This window comes from Typopeltis vanoorti, chromosome 21 (genome assembly GCF_054136105.1).
Source record: "Typopeltis vanoorti isolate ZY-2024b chromosome 21, IOZ_Tvanoo_1.0, whole genome shotgun sequence".
Taxonomy (NCBI): Eukaryota; Metazoa; Arthropoda; class Arachnida; order Uropygi; family Thelyphonidae; genus Typopeltis; species Typopeltis vanoorti.
The window spans coordinates 100,634,914-100,659,454 of NC_143569.1; positions in this window are offsets into that span (position 1 = coordinate 100,634,914).

Below are 24,541 nucleotides of genomic sequence, written 5' to 3' on the forward strand. Positions count from 1 at the left end.
CTTGACTCTTTATCCCGTCATCTGAATGAAGAAAATCTGTGTGGATGGAGTGTTATTGAGCTAAAAAGCTCTAGTCATGGCTGGGTAACGGCAATAGCCGAGCCTCAGTTAAAACTTCATTGGCTACAGCATTGCCATCCATTACCCTCCAAGGGTATTAATCATTCATTTCGGAGAGAGGGAACTGATAAAAGGCAAAGAGATATACGCTCTTGGTGAAGAAGAGTGTTCTGTCGTAGGTTGACGATTGCTGAAAAGAAATATCTCAATATTTTTTAGAGAAAAACCATCGTTAAGAAAGGTCCTTTTTAGAAAATTAAGTTCAATTTGAAGTTCTATCTCGTCGGATAATAATGATCTGGCTCGATGTGCCAGGTTGGAGATAATGACAAATTTCTGTGGAGGGTAGTGATGGGAGGAGGCATGAAGGTATCTGTGTTGGCTTTCTTCAGTACCCAGGAGTTTACAAGATTATTCGTAATTGTGGAAAGCCTTACTACTGTCAGACTGATAAATCTATCCTTTTCCGTGTTGAGGAACACAAGAGGGATATTTCCTACAACAGAACCCGAGCTAGCGCTCTCTCCATCCACGTCCTATTCTCAATAAACTCCGACGAATGCCGCCAACATCTTATAGACTGGTCTCAAACTTCAAACATACATGTGTTATAATGAACTTGAGTGACGCATTCTCGAATCTAAAGAAATTTCACTCGATTCAACCCACCTGAATAATAGCCTCAGCTACAATTTATCTGATGCGCACATTTCTACTGTTCAGTACTGGCGTTCTCGCGATATCTCTCGCACGCAGTTGCATATACAGCTGGAACCGTAGCACGTAATCAAGTTAAACTATACCATAGTTTATATTTGATCTGTTCTCATTATTATGTAATGTTTCTGTAGTTTTTTGTGTGTATAATTTTTTGTAGTTAAACACCTGAAGAAGTTGTTTTATCAACGAAACCAGTAGTGTTCCCATTAAATCTCATTCTTTACTATTCTCGGTGTTTAGTCATTCAAACCTTTTTTAATTTTCATATAATTTTCACCGAGTTATTCTACTTTTTCAGTTATTATACATTTAAGAAGTGTATCTTAAAAATTTTACACGCAAATCTAGCTTCTTCGTATTTATAACAAACGGTTGTCCATATGTGTAATTATTGTACTCGTCATTGAGTTGCCAGTTTGTTAGGAGGATTTGGACTGTTTACAGCTAAACAACTAGCAGTACCATTTATGAAGATATGAAGTAATTAGCACCAATCATGGGAACTACTTAGTGGTGAGTAAATACCATAATTACGCAATTAATTAGCAGCATTGCCCACTATGACCATTCTAAACCAGAATCGATAGCAGGACATCGTTTGGAAAATCTAATTTTGGATTACCGAACACGTGTAGTCTGACAATTGAAACAGTAGAGGGCGCTGCTTTAATTTCGCGAAAGTTTTTCGACAATGTATTGAAGTGGGTTGCTGGGTGGCAGTCGAAACTTTGGTCATTTCGTTTAATTTTGTTAAGAGAAACTTCATTGAACTCACAGTGGCAAGGACAACAATTAGCGATGTGCTATGGGAAAACGTACGGATTATAGCGACAGATCTATCCACGCGTTTGTTCGAATTACTTTTAATTAACAGAGAGAAGTTGACGGAGGTTAGCAATTGTTTACATTTTGCCGGCGGTGATTTGACTAGTTCAGTGGGGAATAAACACACGACGGGAACGAGCGGATTATATTTGAACAGCATAATGACCACCTTGTCCTCGGTGGCCATCGCTATTTGACACACGTATGGCGGCGACGCATTCCGCACACAGTCGCTGTTTGCCAACATTTGTTACGCGCAGAAATTAATGGATTAGAAGTAAATCCAGACGAAGTTACCAATGCGAACCTCACACCAAACGTGGTACGAAGAGACAGAAGTGAAGTTGGCTTTTGTCAGCGAAGAAACGAAGGTGGAGCGAAACTTTAGCTCCGTTCGTTATCATAGAAAAGCCTTTTGCTTGCTTTCATAATGCGGATCATCGTCCACCGAGAGGAACTTTTACTGGCCTTTTGCATTTCTTTATTTTCTTTTTTTTTTTTTACCCGGTTAGTTTCTAATTTAGTTGACTTTGGTGCAGGTAAGTAATTCTCCCCCCCCCCTCCTAGAACTTCGATTTTTAATCTCACAAGTCATAAAAATAGACTGTAAAAAAAGCAACACGATTTCACAGAATAATATACTAGTTAGCATTAGGATCATAAAATGGTAGCGGTTCCTGCTGCATCTTTGTGCTATATATATATATATATATATATACTTACTTGGTTATATATATATATATGGCTATCCTAATATACAGGGTGTTCGGGATAAATTTGACATATTTATAATTAATTATATTTTTCCGTAAGTTACATGTATTAACACACACTTCTCTTCATTTAAAAGTTTGGACCCTTCTTCATTCATATACAAGATGTCAGAAAGGATGGATAGCTGGAACCCACCTGAATCATGGAAGAGAATAACTTGTATCATGATGATTCGTGCCCGCCATCAAAATAAGGATATTACGACTGCTGCCCAATGCTCCCTGAATACAGTAAAAACAATCAGGCATGAACTAGAGACTTGCAATGGTGACTACGAGGATGTAGCAAGAAGAAAGATCCCTAGCAGACGATCTGATTGCGTTCGTACAGCAGAATTCCTCGCAAATCTGCAGGAACAGGTGTTGAAGAACCCTGGCATTGGAATTCGGGCTTTGTTCGTGGAGTTGCTAACTGTAGTCAAGCCCTGGATAACAAGGGTAGCCAATGGTAGGCCGTATGTATGGCAGCAGGATTCAGCCCCTTGCCACACCTCTGGGAAAAGTCAAAAATGGTTGTCTGAAAATTTCTACGACTTCACCAGTCCAAATGTTTGGCCTCCAAACTCCCCAGACCTTAACCCCATGGATTATTTTGTATGGGGCGCAGTTGAAAAAGACACCAATCGCACTTCCAGTAATACAAAAGCCCAGTTAATGGATAAAATTAAAACAGTTTTTGCGGCCCTTCCCAGGGAGACTGTAGCATCAGCTTGTTCGAGGTTCCGAAGCATAATTGAAGCTGTGATCGATGCTAATGGTGGTTATTTTGAGTAAATCTTGTTGATAGTATTGTAATTAACTCTGCCTGTAATGTTTTTTTGTCAATTCATTAAATTTAATAGATACAAAGAAGATTTTCTTTTTCCTTACGAAACTGTCAAATTTATCCCGAACACCCTGTATATATATATTAGGATAACCAAGTTATTTTATAAACTTGGTTATTACATATATATATATATATATATATATATATATATATATGAAAAAGCTTTAATGACTGATACCGAGAGATAAAGAGATGACGAGGTATATTTGAACAGATACTACTAGTTTACAAGTTTCGTTGAATTGATCAACATCTTCAGGTATCACAATCAAAGAAGTATATAAAGAATTACAGAGACTTGAAATTGTAATAACAGAACAAGTACAAAAGACAGTAGCGTGTTTGAAAAACAAATGCGAGTATAAGTTCCAAACAAACGTATACTACGCGCTGTCGCGAGTATATAGTTTGGAACTCAAGCTCGCATTTTGTTTTCAAACGCTACTGTCTTTTTAGACTTGTTCTGTTATTACAATTTCAAGTCTCTGTAATTTTTTATATGTTTCTTTGATTGTGATACCCGAAGATGTTGATCAATTCAACGAAACTTGTAAACTAGTAGTATCTGTTCAAATATACCACGTCATCTTTTTATCTCTCGGTATCAGTCATTAAAGCTTTTTCATAATATTCCAACCGAGTAAAAGTGAATTCTGAAAACACACACACACACACACACACACACACTGACGTAGTTGATCTCAGCAGGTGGCAGAGTTTGCTTCAGAAGCTTTGTTTTCTTTCGTAAAATATCTCAACCAGCCTAAGAACACACAAGAAACATACAGCGATGCGTCATAGTCTTTATGTGCTTCAGTAATTAATAATACCAATCCAATGTTCATTATTAGTTTGTTCTTTGTTTCTCCAGTTTTATCTTTCTCATAATTCAATTGGAACTTCTATCTTTATTTCTTCTTCTATCATCACTTCTTTTGATGTATCTATAAGACACTACGGTTTTTTTTTTTTTTATTTCATGATGCCTTCCTACATCGCCTTACTTTTTTTATTCTCATTTATTCTTTCTTTCTTTTCCTTCATATGGCTCAGTACGGCTCACTCATCTCTCTCTCTCTCTCTCTTTCTGACTTTCATTTCTTAAACTTCCAGCTATAAGTTTTATTTTTAATACTAGTTTTCAATATTCTTCTACTGTGACTTGTTTTAAATCGACTTATCTTCCTGTAAGAGCGGAAAGATAGTGCTCTCTCTCACACACACACACACATGACACACATCTCTTCTCCTTTTCACTCGTCGGTTTTTTTTTGCAAAGTTTTAAAACTTTATGCTCTTCTTCTGCCACTTCTGCACTTCTCCCACACCAGTTTGACTTGGAAAATATTGTTAGCATAAATCAACCCGCCTGTTCGTGGCGCAACATCACACACACACACACACACACACACACACACACACACACACACACACACACACACACACACACACACACACACACACACACACACACACACACACACACACACACACACACACACACACACACACACACACACACACACACACGTAAAGAAAAGGCGAGGTCCGCATCACCTACTTCAGAGTTCTGTGTCTTCTATTAAGTTCTGTGACGAGAAGTCCCAAAGTTTATTTTCTTACACAAGCGAATCTTCGGAATATGGGTAGACATCAACTCTAAATACGGAAATCAGAAAACTAAAAAAAAAAAAAAAAAAGGAGCAAAGAATGCAGGATGCCGGTCGATTTTTCTATACCATCAAGGAAAAATCGACTGTCGTACTGTTAGGCCTAATTCTATTTGTGCAGGAAATGCAAACATTGCAAATTATTTTAATGTTATTTCTTTGACGAATATCTATCCTATATATCCGTAGATATTTCCACGCATTCTTATATAACTTTGTAATGTACAAAAAAGGAGAACAATGGCACAAAAAAAGAAAAGACACGAACATTCGACGGATCTAACCTCCGAGTATGCCTTTGGAAGAATGGGGCGATTCTAGCGAAATGTTAAACCATTTCGAAGAAAATGATATTTGCGATGACTTAAAATACAAAAATGCATGATAGAACTGGTTTCATTTAAGCTTTCTTACAAAGCGAAAGTAGATTAAGTTTTTTTTTTTTTTTCCTTGCAAGATACTTATAGAAAAGGGTACGTTTTTAGTAAATGTTCCGGTCTCTGTTTTATTTTTTTTTTCTCGACAAACCAGAGCCAATTCCGTTTATTCCCCATCGGTGATATAAAAAGATAAGAATCCAGACACTAGTAAGTGTTAAAGGTAAAACCAGAAGCTTCTCAGATTGCATTTGTGTGTCTGCTCTCCAGAGAGATGACTTTTATTACAAAGACAGAACAAAAGTTCGACCAAGCAGAAGACAGAGAAGAAGAAAAGATAAAAAAAACAGAAAGAAAGAAAGAAAGGACAAAAGAACTATTCAAGCTTTGTTAAACTTAAAACCTATGAATAGCATTAATTTTAATAGAATACTGTTTTTCAAAAAGCATGGTTTATCGAGATTTTAAAATAAAACACGCGTCCAAATGATTCCATTGATGAGCATCTCTTTAAGTGCCGCGTGCAGACAAGTGAAAAGAAAATTTACACAGAGGATATCATCCAATAGACATTTTATCGTTTTTGACACTCGAGACAATTATTATTTATCAACAGATTCAAAATTTTCTTTAGTGTTGATCTTATCATCGGTGCAATGTTTTCCTTCCAATAAATCAGTTTTACTACAGAGAAAAACTTTTTTTCCTCAGGAGATTCTTCTTCTGATAAATATGCTTATTGGTACAGCAATGCCTTCTTCACGTTTTTGCAGGATAATAATCACAACGATATTTGTCTTTTTCTTAAACAAAATGGGAATTCATAATAACATGATCTTATAATATCATAGAATTTTTTAAATAATTTATAAAAATTATAAATGTTAGTTATAATTTTATAATTTATATTAATAATTTCTGTATTTATAATTTATAACGAGAAAAATATTGCAATATAAATTTTTTTTAATAAATTTTGTATTATAAAATTAAATAATAAATGTACTGTAATTATAAATAAATATATTATAATTATAAGTGGAATACTATACATACACATATGAATTCGAAAAACTTTGGGTGATTGATTCATCCAATCCAATACCCTTGGAGGGTAATGGATGGCAATGCTGTAGCCGATGAAGTTCTAACTGAGGCTCGGCTATTGCTGTTACCCTCCTGCCATGATCAGAGCTTTATAGAACATAAAAAATACCTTATCCTTACGCTGTCCTTTATAGATAACGGGGAAGATGAAAAGCATTCTTGCTTCGCCCCTTTAAGCCAGTCCTTTTAAGGACTTAAGGTATGAATTGAAAATGAGTTGAAAATAAATTCACAAATTCTGTGAATGTATTTATTTAACGCTACTCATAAATATGTATAATTATCAAAGCGCTAAAGGAAAACGGCGTTTTCCGAAAAAACGTTGGAATGCAAATGAGTTTGATTTTGATCTACGAATCCGTGAACAATTAGATTTTTTTTTTTGTTGAACACAGTGATTCTACTCTTGTGTTAATAATAATAATAATAATAATAATAATAATAATAATAATAATAATAATAATAATAATAATTATTATTATTATTATTGTTGTTGTTGTTGTTGTTGTTGTCCGCGCGGTTAGCCTAGTGGCTGTGCGCTTCGCAACCATATGTCTGGGGAAGGAGTGTCCTAGGTTCGATTCCCGTCCACGACGTGAGGAGCTGAAGGATCTTCCTCAGCCATAGCCAAGTTAGCCGGTCTTGGGCGTGGGCAGCAGGGTTTTTCCCGCCAGTTTATCTGGGGTTTTTCATCCTGCAAGCAGGCAAACCGGCCCCGTGAACACACAGGTTACAGTCATAAATACTTACGGCAAGGAAGGCAACGGGAAACCACCTTGCTCATAATCATCTCTCCCTAGAATGGTAGCATAGAGCTACCCTCCCCCGGCCGTATGGCAGATGGGAACCAGAAGAAGAAGAATTATTATTATTATTTTCTGATATATGAATAATAATGAATCAAGAATAATTATTACTTTATTTTGGATTATTAATTATTATTATCATTATTACTTGACACTTCCAACCAGCCTGAGAACTTATCGCGGGAAGGCACTCCATGCAGCCCACCATCAACATTAGTTAATAATTCGTCTACACAAAACCGACTGTCTACAACCGAAGTCACAATCCATCAACTATTGACAACCCCATCTACCGCCATGAACAGAACACTTTGTCTAAATTGCGTGTTTACTAGGGTCGATTTGTCTGTTTCGAATCAGGTCTTTTCAATTCAAATGGGCGCAATGTCTCGCGTTTATCTTCCAATTGCTAATAATATGAAGTTTTTGTTTTGTTTTGTTTTCTAATAAAGATAACCTATCGAGGGAAAACTTGATAAAGTACTGCTTTTAATAAATAAGTAGATTTTCGAATGCCTTTTCATTTCCAAAAGGGAAGAGGTTGGATTCTTTTAGCCTCAAACGTTTTGGAAATCGGAGAGTGGAGCCCTACCCTAAATCGCCACTAGTAGTTGAGCTTATGGCTTTCGATGATTTTAGAGGTGTCTGGGAGAGAGAGAGAGAGAGAGAAAGAGAATACAGTAGACGACAGCATCCAATTTTTGATCCGAAATCTTAACGTGTATTGTCTGAAACTGTGCGAATTCTACGGTCGAGTTTTCTGATTTGCAATGTTGGAAACCATACATATTTCCCTGGATAAAAGCGCTATTTTTCTGAGAAAAAGATCGGCTTACTTCTGAACAGTCTGTAAAAAGGTCTAGAAAGCAGATCCGTTAGTCAGGGACTAGAATCGAACCCTATAACGAGCTTTTGTTTGGTAGTTTAGCATTGTAGCACAAGAAATGTCGATAATTGCTACCTAGGTGCCCTTAGTTATTTTTTGTTATATATACAGTAGCAAACAGTCTGTTGTAGACTGAAATAGAGACTTGTCAGCTATGAGATTAATGTTTATGACATCACAGTCCGTCGAGGATTGTTGGAAGCTGCCCAAAAAAGTAACAACGGTCGACGAAGGCTATGCAGAAAAAGAGGATCCAGTGGGAAAAGTGTACAAAAATTGGACTATTGAGAAGCAGAAGAAGGTCATATCCTCCGATGAGAGCCATTTCTTTGTACAAAAGGAGTACCCTATATTCGCAAATCAGCGGCTGAGAAGATGTCCTGCCTACCTTCAACAAACTCCTAAACACCCAGCTAAAAAGATGTTCTGGGGTTGTTGTACGCATGGCGGTCCAGGATCACTTGTGACTGTTGACGGTTTGATGAAAAGGGATCAATACATAGATCCAGAAAGACAAAGAACTCATCTTCCAACAGAATCTCGCTCCATGCCATACTTCAAACAAAGTGAAAGAGTTCCTCAAAAATCACAGCATCCAGTGGCTTCAGTGAGAGAGTAGGTAACTCTCTTGACACTAATCCAATAGAAAATTTGTGGGAAGATTAAATTGTAATGCAAAGGATAACAATACAGTCCTTTATAAAAATATGGTTTCGATACGCAGAAATAAGAAAATGTGTTCTGCACTGGTAGAGTCCATGCCTAAGCGAATTAATGGATTTATTAGGAACAGAGGGAGCACATATAAATTATTAGGTAAAGTTGGGGGCGGGGTTAATTTTTGGACTTATTTTCTTGGGAAATTAAAATTTTTCTTTAAAATGTGAGTGTTGGGATTAATTTGTTCGCTACTGTATAATCACGAGCTCACCTGATCGACATAAGCATATTATACTTATAGTATTCTACTGAGTACTATTTTTCATATGATGAATATAGTTATGTTACTCCTGATAACATCTTCTTCTTTGTGTTTATTTTCAATGCTGACATTCATTTGCTTCTACACTCCCACACGAAACCTTAAAGCCTAAAGATGAAAACAAAAAAGACGGCGTATTTGCTTGGGTAACCTTGTAAAAGTGTGCGACGAACAATATCTCACGATACGCTCCGATAATCCAATAACTTGCAAACGCAAGTGAGAAGGCGCATCATTTAAAAGATGGCCTTTATTTTCGAAACGTGAATGAGATAACACGTGTGAATCTATTCGCGCCGGTGCCAATTTCATTTGGGGATATTTCTCGCTGCGTTGGGGGACCTTCTTAAAGTGTTCGCGTGCTAGCAACAGCGACTACAAAAAGGTCTTATCTTGGCGCGTTTATCGGCATTGCTGTGCAACTCGGGGGGAGGGGGTGGGAGGATGGAATCTGGATGTCCTTGTGTTTGTTCATCGGACCTCGTAGGAATGCCAGATAGCTTGTCGGAGACACTTTTCTTTGTGCGTTCCTTCGTTCTTTAGGGCGATTTGATCAAGCAGCAGAAAACGGTTTAAAGTCCTCTCTCTGTATATGATACAGTATCAATGGTCTCCATTTTTTAATCTTTTTTTTTTCTACCTTTGTTTTCTTTTTACTCTTATGGATCTATTTCTTTTATCTACGCTTTTCTATTGAAGCTGTATATATCATTTTTAACTTTCCCATTTTCTCTCTTTTATTTTATTTTCGTCCTATTTCTTGAAGACATCAGTTATTGTAATGCCCTCCTTAGAGCAACAGGTAAAAAAATCCATTTTTTTTTAATTTATAGCGTATGATGATATAATGGCGGTGAGGTCCCTTTTAGGAGGAAGTATGGCACCATCTCAATTCCCCCAAATTTTATCCGGGCTCCGGACCGGCATAACTGACGAATCAGGCCTATGGCGGGGACTTAACTATTCCTGACTGTAATCCGTGTGTGTTCACGCGGCCAGTTTTCCTGCTTGCGGGAGGAAAACCCCCAATAAACTGGGGAGAGAAAACCCTGCTGTCCATGCCCAAGACCGGCTAACTTGGCTATGGCTGAGGAAGATCCTTAAGCTCCTCACGTCGGCAACGGAAATCGAACCCAGGACACTCTCCTTTCCCAGGCATAGGGTTGCGAAGCGCATAGCCACTCGGCTAATCGCGGATATTAAATATCTCTCATTTCAAAACTTAGCTGGTCTTTTAAAGATAGTGAAGACAATAACACAACTCTGCTTACAAACTCCGAGGAGTCTTGATAGAACTAGAGTACATAACTGGACCACGATACTTAATCATGTTGCAATTAAGCTAGGCTTAAAAAGTGTGAAATAATGACTTCCTGCTTTTCCAAAATATAATCTCTGTGTGCATGATTTTTATTTTTTATTTTTTTTTTATTATTTATTCTGGTTTAAAATTACTCAAGCAATCAAATTGGGAATTATGGAAGATTTTTTTTCTGCGCATACATTTTTCTCTTTATTTGCATTCGATTTTTTTTTTTTTTTTTTTTTCCAGGCAGCGCTTCTCTTTGAATCAGTTGTATTTGTTATTCAGTGGAGAATGCGCATAGGAAAATATTCGGGATACGTTAGAAACGCAATCGATGAGTGTTGTAAGGTTTGTCACCGACTTCGATATTTCGTTGAAAGCATCCAAAAAAAAAAAAAAAAGAGTAATTTTAAGTGTCATTCTGCAGCCACGAAACATTAAGTTAGGTTCAATAGAAGAGGTTTAAAATCAAGTAGCGAAATGTGCGTGCTGTTAAAGGTAATGGTGGGAGGTGACAGTGATAAATAGCACCAGATGTCACTCCTGTTGCTAACGCAAGAGGTTATGTCCGGGAAAATTAGTGAACTAATTGCATCCATTCTCTAGGTGGCGTAGTCGCATCTACTGAACACGACACACGCACACAGGTTGGGGGAAAGGGGGAGGGGGCCATCTAATCAGGTAGCTTGGCGCTATTCTTCCTAAGAATGTCAACAATGTTAGACAAACACTGACATCGCGCAAAGTGGCGGACTTGTGACTAGCAATTAATCAAGTGAACATCCACCGACTACGAACAGACAGGTGAGTTGCGAGCCGCATTAACTCCGTAAGGGAGGGGGGGGGACAGTTTCACTTATTCATTGCACCTCTGATAGGTCGCTATTAGCGATCTGCTGTTAACTTGTTATAATTCTCTTTCTAATTATGCCTTGGTTGATTGGAATTACCATCCATTCCTGTCTCACTATATTTTTCTCTCTATTAAAATATGTCGACCCATCTTTCTGTTCTTATTATGTTCTTATGAGGGAAAAAGATGAGTACCCGAAGCAAAACTAACCACACAACTACAGTCCAAGACCAACAGTCTCATTGCTAAATAGAATATCAACATATTATTTGTCTAAATCGATCGTTGTATACGTGAATGTGGTCTGATCCTTGTTACGATTACGTTAATCCACTCTAATCTCTTCTGTCTATTTGTGCTAATCGCTAATTTGTATCCAATCCGGTTTTCCCTGAAGAAAACCTCTAATGACTGGGGGGAATCCGATATTTCTCTTTAGAGACTTCCTGATCCCCTTGAGACCCAGATGGGGGGATATAATGATAAATATTTCATTATCCCTTCACAACAAATAACTTCCCTTTGTCGTTACCATGGCAACGGTTTCCATACTCCCCGTGTACCGACAAACGACACCTTTGTGCGGGGATGGCTTTCCAAACGAAATTCATCTGCCACCTCGCTGTCGGAAAAGAAAGTCAAGACAGCAGTTTATGACCTGACCGTTCGTAAAAGTTTATTGCTTCAAGACGGTTTGAAGACGCTGGTGCCACTAGTGGAGGGATAAATCAGTTTTATAGACAGCAGCTGGACACGTCTCAAGTTTTATGTGTGATAGCTAATGGGCTTTATGTGATGCTATATCGCATCAGGGATAAAGGTTAGGAGGCGGGAAAGATATCTTATCCCAACCCTCCTTCGGCCATGTAGAAAACAAAACTTAGAAGAAAACAGCCTCTCTAATTGGTCGTATCTCTTCCAAGTGTGTTTGTTGTGTGTTTGCTGACATCCCATCGCGACTGATAGAGAAACACTGATATTGGCTGGACACATCTTAGGAGCGACATTCACGTTATGGGTTAATCTGACGAGTATTGAACCAACTAACACACCTGTGAGTTCGTTATATATATATATAATTAGCTGTTGAAGCAAACAGAGAGAAATAAGCAAGCAGTTACCTTTAGAATATCCCGATGTTCTAAACATAAACGTTGCATTATTATCATCTGTAGTACTTACAAGCCTAAGAAGACTGACAAACAGATAAGTATCTTTGGCTTGAGAAACTATACTCCTAACGGGATAAGGTAATTAGATATGGAATACATTTTCTGTATCTCCCATATCCATATTCTGTAGCAGATACTATAAACAAATCAACATTACAAATAAGAAAATTCCTAATGTCGATGTTTAATAACAAGACACATTTTTTTGGCTAGATAGGTGAAGCAAGAATGCTTTTCATATTCCCCTTTATCTGTAGAAGCAAATGTATGGATGGGGTGTTATTGAGCTATAAGCTTTGGTCTTGGCGGGGTAACAGCTATAGCCGAGCCTCAGTTAACTTCATGGCCTACTGAATAAGTAAAGTCATCTCTAAAAATTCGGACGATCCCTAGACCACTCCATAGTGGCCGAAAGACCGTCCAACTCAGCGTTGGCTCCCCCACCACCGAGCAGAACCGCTTATATATTCCATTCCAGGGAAAAGCATCCACCGACTAAGCCCCTCACCGGGCCATGCCTGGAGAACACCCTCTCCGGAGACTCAAATTGCTCTCTCAGGGCAACCCTCCACCCACACTTACCAGGAGCAAAATTTCGGAAGAAACCTGAGAGATCGAAACTCAACGTCCCAGGGTAACGGCAATGCTAGCCTCAGTTAAAACTTCATGGGCATTAGGGTCCACTACCCTCACAGTCTACCATTAGTCATAACACAGTACAATGTTTAATATAACTGTATTATTACCTTTGTCGGCTTTGAGTATGATGATATCTTTATTATTCCTTAATTTGAGAAGCGTTCTTCTTTCCATTTGGTTGGAGTTGGTGTTAGGAGATCTTGACGGATCTGAAAGGATTATGCTGCTTTTTAATCGTAAGTCATTAGCTATTGGAAATGGTAGCAATGAGAAGGCTTTTTCTAAGTTGCAGATGAACTCTATTTTAGGAATGACAGTGAGTTTTAAAGTGGTTTTTAAATTGGTGAAACATGTAGGAGGATAAAATAAAGCTACTTGACAAAGATTATATAAAAAAAGTGTAATAGTCTTATGAATGATTGTCAAGAAAAAAATCAACATAATGAACAGGATCAACGAGATCACCAAACAAAAGGTACGCAATCTCGAAGGTTTAAAATGCAAAAAAGCTAGGTATTTAAACCATCTGACTTTTTTAAAAAGATGTAGAGACAATAGCGTGATCCCAAAATTTCTTCGTTTGAAACAATCTTATAAAACTAGACAAGCCAACTTGATTTACCAACGAACTTCGTATGCTCTTCTTAGAGAAAGAATTCGCCATACGAGATTCATGCTTAGCAAAATAGACTCACAGTGCTATAATTTATTCACAGATATCTCTAATAATCTTGACGCTGAGACATGGCAACTATTAGACAATATGATTAACCACAGTTTTACCAAAACATTTAATCACAGCAAAAAGACACAAATTGATAAATTCAATATGCTGTATGATAATCATAACAACTGCAAACCGTCTCTACCAGATAACCAAGTGATAATTAACCTATCTAAACGCGTTTTAAGTAAACCTGAGATCTCTATCCTCAAAAAAGGATTCAATTTTGCTTTAAAACCCACTGTCATTCCTAAAATAGAGTTCATCTGCAACTTAGAAAAAGCCTTCTCATTACTACCATTTCCAATAGCTAATGACTTACGATTAAAAAGCAGCATAATCCTTTCAGCTCCGTCAAGATCTCCTAACACCAACTCCAACCAAATGGAAAGAAGAACGCTTCTCAAATTAAGGAATAATAAAGATATCATCATACTCAAAGCCGACAAAGGTAATAATACAGTTATATTAAGTACTAAAGATTATGAAAAAATTAAAAATCTATTACAGTACGATGTTTTCATTAAAATTTTAATAAGATTTATGTAAAAAAGTAAAAGGGGTATTAATAAATCGCATTAAAATTTAAAATTTTCAAAAATAATAACAAATTTTTCACAAAGTTTCATACAATTTTATAGTTGTCAACTTATGGTAAAAGAAATCTGGATAAACATTAAGAAATATATCATAATTATAGTTTACATTTATATTTTATACAGCATATGTATTTACAGGGTCATAATTGTTTGATGATAACGTTCGCACAAGCATGTTCATTTTTTCACTTCACGTAATTTTGTCGTTAAAACCGCTGTTCTATGTAACAGCTGCTCATAATTGCCTTTTATAATCTACAGTCCAGTCTTTTCAAGTGGATTCATCACTTGGTCTGATTCAACACCTTTAACTTTTAGCGGCATCAAGACATCGTTTCCGTAGCCTCTAAAGCTAAAGATTTTCTCACCAGTAGAACTCTTAAGTCCCAAATGTGCTCTACCTTAGAATATTGCTCACACACGTGAGATGGCGCAACAAAAACCTCCCTGAAACATTTGATGCTACTTAGAAAACGTAATTCGGTTGATTGACCTCTTTCTTACAGATTCACAATAGTTATTTTTTCGTAGCCTCATACTTGTTCTACAGGTGTTTTCATGAGCTGTTCCTCTGAACTGTTCACTGCCCATTCTCCACTTTTCCTTAAGCCTATAAACACATTAATATTGATCCATGTTAGAGGTTTAATGGAATATTAACAGCGCTGAGAAAGAATTAAAAATAATTTTAATACTTCCAATATTTCGTCTCCATCACAGAGACATCTTCGGGGATTACAAAAACTTTTTGTAACAACACACACACAAATACAATACAAAGTGAAACTAAAGTCCTATCTAGGTGGTGCACCCTCTACGGGCATTTGCAGGTGGCCTGGGATGTAAAGAGGGATCTCTGATAATTAAAGTTTCCCAAATTTTGGGAAGTCTTTGTTCCAGTAAAACTGCCCTTTCAACGAACTCAAACACATACATAACACCTTCCTTTCCAATATCTATAATGACTACAGAATTAAAAAATAATCAAGTCGTTTCCCACTCCCCGTCCATCTCTTCAGAAGGACTTCAGAAATGCCATCACCATTCCTTACATCCGTGGTACTTCGAAAAAATAGCCACGTCATTAAATAAGTGCAACCTCAATACAGCTTTTAAGCCCCACCGTAAACTTGCTACCCTTATCCGCTCCACTGAAGACCAGCTCCCTCCTCTTTCAGTGCCTAGTGTATATAGAGTACCTGGTTCCTGTAAACTTGCCTACTTCGGACAAACAGGCAGGTCAGCATCCATCCGGTTAGAAGAACACAGTTCTTACATCTGCAAGCACGATTATGGTCAGTCTGGCCTTGCAGACGATGTTTTGGATACATCCCAAAGGATCTCCTGGGAAAAATCTACCATGCTTCACCATAGTAAATTCAAAAAAGAAAGATTATTCTTTGAATCTGCATTTGCACTCAGGAATCAACCTAATTTAAACAAATACGGATGCATTAAACTTCCCAAAATTTGGGAAACTTTAATTATCAGAGTATCCCTCTTTACATCCCAGGCCACCTGCAAATGCCCATAGAGGGCGCACCACCTAGATAGGACTTTAGTTTCACTATTGTATTTGTGTGTGTGTTGTTACAAAAAGTTTTGTAATCCCCGAAGATGTCTCTGTGACGGAAACGAAATATTGGAAGTATTAAAATTATTTCTAATCCTTTCTCAGTGCTGATAATATTCCATTAATTCTTCAGAGCACTTAAGCCTCAACACACGTAATATTGATCAATATCCGTTGTTTGTACAGTTTCATACTTACCGAACGTACTCCTCGCTTTCTTTCATCCCATCCGCCTCTTTCAGAAGCGCGTTGCATATCCGTCGAGATTCATCCATTCTGTCACCACAACTAAAGGTAGGAGTCCCAATATACCAATAGAAACAGCTCTAAACTATTCACTAGACAGATCGAGAACAAAATCTTAATTATGCGTGATGTTTTATTTATAATTTTGTTTTCAGAATTAACTAGCATTAATATATGCGTTCGGATTAATTTCGTCCTGCAGTACAACACTTCGACGTCACATTTTTAATTCAGATCTCAATAAATAAAAAAAAACAATGTCTTTATCTCAGTACCCCGAAAATGATCTAGTTGTGCGGCTTCTGCATAGCACAACTACTACATTTTAATATTAGTACCGTGGATTACCATGCGGTGCTAATTTTAAACTTGTTGCATTTCTATTAGAATTAGGCAAATAATCCCCAATTTAATATTTTATCAATAAATCCCAAATCCCAAATTATAAAGATAAGCATATTAATAATACAATTTTAATGACTTCTTATAACTCAACAGATAAAACAGTAAATACATTAAGAGCGATATTTCTTCTACGGTACGTACAACGTTGATTTTAACGGACAACGAGATTATCCCAAAATATTTATGGAATTTGTAGTCTATCAAATGGTATTATTTTGATTCATAATTATAGAACTGTGGCAGCGTCGGCCATAGCAAATGTCGGATCCAATTGAGATCACTTTGGCGGGGTCCCTAATTTAAGATAATTAGAAATCGGGAATATATATACGATTCAATAATGTGAAAAATTAAATGATATAATAAAATTTTTCTTCCTTTTTGCCTCAAAAAAATCTAAAATTTATCAGATTTTGAATTTAATGTTTCAATACACGGCGGGGGACCCGACTAGCCCAATAAGTTCAAAATCGGCTCAATGTCATACTGCGTTGAGATATCCTTGCCCATCCTCCCTCTCAGATATTGAGTCATAGTATTTACAGATTGAAAATAAATATGCTGGACAATGGGCTTGTATATTGTACACATAGTGGCCACTGACTTAGAAACTTCGCAGAAATCAGGCATTTCATCTTCTTCAATTCCGTGCGCATAGTTCGGTGAGATATGGATTGGGAACAGCCTTCATTAAATGTTTGGTCAAATGCTACGCACAGTAAATTCTGTTTGCTCGTATAAGCCCAGACGACAGTGATCTCGTTCCTGACAGATTGTCTTCGGACCACACTTGCACCTCTTAGACAAACATTAGGGTTATTTTTACACTGGCTAAACACCCGAGATATCTCGCCTTATGAGAAACCAGTCAGCTCTGCTGTTTTCGGAATCGTGACTCCAGCCTGAAGGGGAACCCACAATAAGCCCTTTATCGAACTCCAAAAGATCTTTTCTTTTTCCTCTTGTGATCGACACTGTTGACGATCACCGACCAGAAGCATTCTTAAATAGTTGTCTAGAACACGCGGTGACGCACGTGACTATTTTACATAAACGCTGCGTAAGCGACATTTACCTGCATAAAGGTTTCTAAAGTGTGTATTGGATACTTCATATACGTTTGCTACCGATGCAGCCAAATATAGAGTAACCAAGTGCAAACACACAAGCCTCTTATGATGCGAGATCCTATCAGTTGGACAAAATGAATACGCTATTTGCTAGTGATTCACGTATGTCCATTGTACCACAGTCACAAACACCTTACCTATTACACAATTTAAGATAACCGCTGGATAAAGCACCGATTTTACGGATCATAACGATCAAAGTTATATTTAATATATAACTAACAAAATATTTAAATTAATTCATTCCTACTATTTGAAGATGGTTGGTTGAATCTAAACAGCATTAAAGAGTTTCCTGGTGCGTTAATAGTCGAATTTAACTGTTTGTTTACCAGGAATGGTTCCAAATATGTCTCTAAAGTTGCGTCACGAAGAGGTATACACAAAGCAAATTAGAACCGAGTTGGTTCATAACTTCTCCTAAACTGTATTCATCTCTGATTTGTTATGCTCATTGCCATACACAAAGGCATCGAGACAGTAAGGAAATTGTTAAGATCTTGCCAATTTTCTCTCGATGGCCTCGTTTCTCTGTTATCTTGTAGTTGCTGTGAGGTCGTTTGAAATATTATATACGTCTGTGCATGTTTGGCTAAAGATATTCCACTATTTATCTTCGTAAGCTGCTGTAATGGGAAAGACACTAATGCTTTACGTTTGGCCACTCATCGTACATCTCTTCCAACAATACAGGATGCGTTGGTTGTCATGGTAACTAAAGCATATATTATTTAATTACTCATTGCTGGTTGTGAAAATTGTCTCCATGTTAACTCGCAACTACTCTAAAGTTTCTGGCTTTGTGGAAGAGGAGAATGTAGAAACATGTTTAATTTTAAAATAAACTTAAAGAAAACAAAAAAGTAAATTAGCATAATATCAGCTAGGATAGATAAAACAATAGAAAACGCAGACTACCACATACTCAATTTAGCCTGCATCTTTTGTTTGTTTTTTTTTACTGACTAAATCACAATTAAGTCTGGAATTTTATAAAAATTGTATTAAACAGACTACACTAAAGATAATGCCACCAAAAGTGAAGAAGTGGTCTAAACTCGGATAATAAGAATGCAGCAATAAACCCTGCCTACACTTCAGGAATAAATATCTATAATAGACATAACACAGCAGTTTATACGGATAAAAGTAGTATCTTTATCGCAACCAGAAAGATTTTTATTAAAAAAAAAAGCACAGCGAGTTGGAGTCTTCTGAGTTCAGTGCGTATCAACAATGCCCGTTTGTTGAAAAGGCAACAAACAAAAAATAGATAGAATAAGCAAACTTCTATTATATCCATTTAAATGATTCAATTATTTTTTGGTCGAATCGTTTTATTTTAAATAAATTGGGATAATATAAAACTCCGAAAAGATTAGAGCATAGAATCCATTTAAATTAATCGACTATGAATAAAATAATGTTGAGAGGAATTATAAGATAAAAAGAAACAAAGATAGAAAAGAAAAGAAATTTTGAGTAAACCGAACTTGGTTAAGATGATCCAATAGGATCTTAGTTAAGATGATGATGGCCGAAAAGATGGTATTCGGATTTTTGTTGTCCAACTAATGTTGACTCTAAGTTTCAATCCCCTCTGTAAGTGTATTTTTTTTGGAGAATGTTTTAAGTGCTAGAAGAATTGTAATGTCCAGGACGAGAAAGGGATAAAAATCCCTGATTTTTTACGAGAAAGGGATAAAAATCCCCGACAAAGTGTATCAAGACACCGTGCTGGAACCTGTGGTATAGCCCCCTTAAGAACATCTTGTTTCACGGCAGGCTATGGACCTTCCTACAGGACTCATCCCTTGCGCGCAAGGAGAAGACCACACAACAGTGGTTGGAGGCGAATGTTCCCGGCCACCACATATCGCCATCTGATTGGAAGTCTGGAAATCCAGATCTGAATTCATTGGACTTCAAACTGTAGTAGGAGCTTCAGACAGTAGCCTGCAAGAAACGACACTCTGGCATCGGCAGCTTGAAGGTCGATTTGGAGGGAGCAGCGGCAGCGTTTCCATTGGATGTTGTGCGTGCCGCCATCAATGTGTGGCCTCACAGACTTCGAGAGTGCGTGAAGGCAAAAGGGGGACGTTTCGAACATTGAGTACTGTTAGGTGCACGTTATACATGGGGTGTGAATGTGCTGAAAGCTGTAAACGATTTACTGATGGAATAAAGGTTTACGTGCTCTTCAAGTTGTAACAGTATTTATGGCCGGACTAGGTATATTCTTTTGCGAATGAGATTCTTATCTTAAAAAAAGCCCACATTTTAATTAAAACGCATTACAATAGAGTAAATTTTGAAATACGTTCTGATAAAATGCATTTTTTGAACTGTATATTTTCCGTCCGATATAAATGAACATAAAAATTCTTCCGGTATATCTGCAGACACGTTTAGCACGTGCAATTTACGTCACCGAAAATAACGAGAAAGCTTTTCTATCACTGTGTTCACTCCTGTCTTCAACGTATCCGAATTGCTTTTTTCAAAAGACGGTACACCACCTCGGATTATTTATTTCTCTGCAGTGCGGATATTTAGGCTCACTTTTATGAGAGTAATTAATATTTGAAAAGGAGTTAGCATAATGAGCCAGTACAAGAGTCTTCTAATACGTGTGTTTGAAGAGTTTAAGAGGTTGCCTGGAGATGTTAACCAACGATACACAAAACAGACACTGGAGTAATTAATATCAGCGCCAGCTCATTAAAAACTTGTAATATAATTGTGTATTCTCCACGCTACACAGAATTCTTCATTACATAGACGCGTGGTTGTATCGAGATAATTAAAAAACTGTACTGTCTTTCATTTTCAACTAATTTTTCCCAGATGTCAGCCCTGTCTAGTTCAATATCGTTCTGGAAAGACAAACTTTGTAATTAAGATACTCCCTCATGTATTCCCTGAAGGTACGGATAAATTGGGATGTCATATGCGGGTAATGAGATCCTGAGAACCAATAGAATATCGCTGTTAATACCCAAACAAATATTTGACTTTTTTAAAAAGTTAAATTGTAATACACGACTTAAATGTTGAATTTTGGGAAGCTAAATGCATACTATTCATTCCAGCTTTTTACAGTATTCGTAACTTTACGAACATTTTAATAAAATGTTCTCGTAACCATTTCTAGTGACTAAATTATATTTTCAACAGTTTCTTCCATTTTTTTCCCTTTCTTTTTGGACTCGTCCTTACGCATCCTCCCTTTTCAAATACCACGGAAGCTAAGATACTTTACGGGTTTCATCTTTCACAATGAGTGCCATCAAATCCTATTCAGAAATTTTGGCTTCGTGTGATACTCTAAAAAATCTAATATTAGGTTGGCAAAGTCGTAAAAAGCTATATTCTTACAGAATGTGGGGGTATTATTCGCTCTTGGAGAAAAGGAGAAAAAAATCTTGAAAGATGGAGGGGGATGAAAGGGGCGTAAAGTAGTTTTCTTGCTCTAAAAGAACTTGTAGTAGAAATCTTGTGAAAAACATCTAGATCGCTAAAAACGAACGAAGATATTTGATAAAGAACGTAGTAGTTTTCACTATTTCGTTTATTTATTTTTTGCTTTATAGAAATCTAAGTCACTTAATCGCAAAATTTTCCAAAAAATATATATAAATAAATATAAATTAAACATCTATATAATCTTTATGAGGACTGGCTTAAAGGGGCGAAGCAAGAATGCTTTTCATCTTCCCCGTTATCTGTAGAGGACACTGTAGGGATAAGGTGCTATTAAATATTGAGCTATTAAAGCTCTGATCGTGGCAAGAGGGTAACAGCAATAGCCGAGCCTCAGTTAGAACTTCACTGGCTACAGCAGGGGTTCTCAAACTTTTTGAAGTCGGGGCGCATTTAAAATTCTACAAATAATTGTAAGCGCACTATATACAAATTTCTGAGAAATATGTTATAATAATTAAGTCAAATTTATAGAAAAAAAATAATGCGATAAAAAATAAATAAAATGAAACATACCTGAAGTTTATTCATTCTTGTGTTTATGAGAAACCTGAGCCTGTGGGGAAATGTGTCCTAGCGATTGCTTCAATGTTTGGGCATATATTTGAAAGGCAAACTCTCATTTCCTCATCAATACATTGAAGCGTTCCTCTCTTTTTACACTTAATTTGTATTGAGGGTAGAAAATCCTAATTCACATAAATATGATGTTGAAAATTGTAGCAAAATGTTCAAAGCTTTTTTAAATATTGAAACATATTCTTCTTTTATAGAAATCCAAAAGGCTTCAAGAGACAATTCCTTATGTTTAATCATCAATCCACGATCAGTGGATATAGCTGCCAGTTCTTCTTCTTCTGTTAATGTTAAACCAAAATCACTTGAAGTTTCCATAAATGGGTTTCTAATCCAATCGTATTGTTCAGTGTTAAGTGATAGAAAATAAGAATTCAATTTTTCTTCTAAACTTGTTAAATGTTCAACTATTATTGGAAGTGTTTCATTTATGCAAGTGTTAATGGAAACATTTCCAAATTACCTTCAACAGCTTTTCTTTTCCAAATCTGTAGTTTTGTCTGAAACGCTTTCATTTTGTCAGTGGATGTGAGAATATTTTCTTCTTTCCCTCGCATGCTAGTATTCAAAATATTGAGCTGCTGAAATATATCGGCCAAATACTGCAACCTGGCAATCCAAAATTCGCACCGAAGGAGGTTACAAAAATGTAATCGTTTCATCTCTTCAAAAAACGCAAGAAGTTCTTGTCGTAGCTCGTGTACACAGGGAAGTACTTTCCTCCTTGACAGCCACCTCACCCCAGTGTGTGAAAGCAGCCGTCTTTGTTGTGAATCCATATCGATACAAAGCTTTTCAAATAAACGCGATTTGACAGGTCTTGTTTTAATAAAGTTTACCATCTGTACAACTTGCTCTAAAACTTCTCTTAATTTTTCTCCCAATGTTTTTGCCATCAAGGTCTCCCTATGAAGAAAGCAGTGAATTACGATAAATTCTCATTTTATTTTTTACAAAAGATGTAAGGCCCTTAACACAGCCTACCATCGAAGGGGCTCCATCTGTACAAATGCCTACACTCGACTTCCATGTTAATTGCCACTTATCAAGTTAGCTATTCAAAATGTTAAAAACGTCCTCACCTTTTGTAGACACACACTGAATTCTTTGCAAAAAAGAAACTGATTTACTATTTGATCTTCATTAATAAAACGGACGAATGCTAAGAGTTGCGCCTTGTTAGTAATGTCTGTTGACTCATCAACTTGCAATGCAAAATTTGAATACTGAAGTTTATTACTGCATACATTTTTCTCAATATCAGAAGACATTTCTATAATACGCCTGTTAACTGTATCGTTGGACAGAGGAATCTTGCTTATTTTCATTGCTGCTTCATTTCCTAGCATTGTGATGACCATTTTTTGCATGCAGGCAAAATAAGTGACTCACCTAAAGTATGATCTTTCATATTTTTTTGTTATCAGTCCTGACACTTGATAAGAAGCGATTTGAGCTTTATCAGAAACAGTCATTATACTTTTAAAAGAATTTGTCACTTTTTTTTGCTGTTCAGACAATCTCTCGAAAACACTTACAGATTTATCTTGTAAATTAGAGTGTATAGTTTTAAAATGTTTACTCAATTTGCTAGGAAGCAATGATTCATTTGCCATTTCACATCCACATACTAAACATAGCGGCAAAGGATGATCTTCACTTCCGGTCCAAGTGAAACCAAAGCTTAAATAACTTTCCTTATATTTGCGAGTAAGCCGCGATTTTGCTTTCTTACTTGCACTTAACTTTTGCTCACTTCCAGAATCTGATTCTTCAATATCACGCTTCTTTTTCAGAAATCTATCCATTTTATTTGGGTGTATTTATCTGAAAATAAACAATATTCACATAACATCCACTTCCAACACTTTTAAATTAAGTAATATACACAACAAGAATAAACCATATTCTTGTTCTCTTTGCAAGAAAAACCGCTGTTAATTAACATAATAATGATGTTAATAGAAAGGGGGATAGTAAATCCCTTTATGTTTTAATATTTTTTAATATTAAAATAATAATGATGTGTTGACAAAAAGAGCGGTATATCCGTAATGAAAAGGTATAATAGAGTAACTATATTTATTTTTATATCTGGACACATATTTCTCTGGAATACTACAGGGCGCCCCAGTGCGCACCCTTTGAGAACCACTGGGCTACAGCATTGCCATATGTAAAGGTAAAGCCATCTCTAAAACTTCGGACGATCCCTAGGCCACTCAATCGTGGGCGAAAGACCGTCCATCTCAGCGTTGGCTCCACTCTGTGATGGCCTTCCACCCACCACCACCACCACCGAGCAGAACCGCTCATATTCCGAAGAAAAGCATTCACCGACAAAGCCCCTCACCAGAGAACACTTTCCCCGGAGACTCAAATTGCTCCCTTAAGGCAAAAACCTTAAGAGAGCGAACTCATACTCTCGAATCTCTGCGCCCTAGGGGGTAACAGCAATAGCTGAGCCTCAGTTAGAACTTCTTTGGTACAGCATTGCCATCCATTAACCTCCAAGGGTATTATTATTAATATTAATCACCGCATCTCACGGTGGTTTTCTTTCTTATAGTCCTTATAAGGACTGGCTTAACGAAGCAAGAATGCTTTTCATCTTCCCCGTTATCTGTATCTGTAGAGGACAGTGTAGGGATAAGCTGTTTTTGAGATATTAAAGCTCTGATCATGGCAAGTGGGAAACAGCAATAGCCGAGCCTCAGTTAAAACTTCATTTGCTATAGCATTGCCATCCATTACCTTCCTCTCCAAGGGTATTCGGATTCTGCAACATCACACTTCTGTG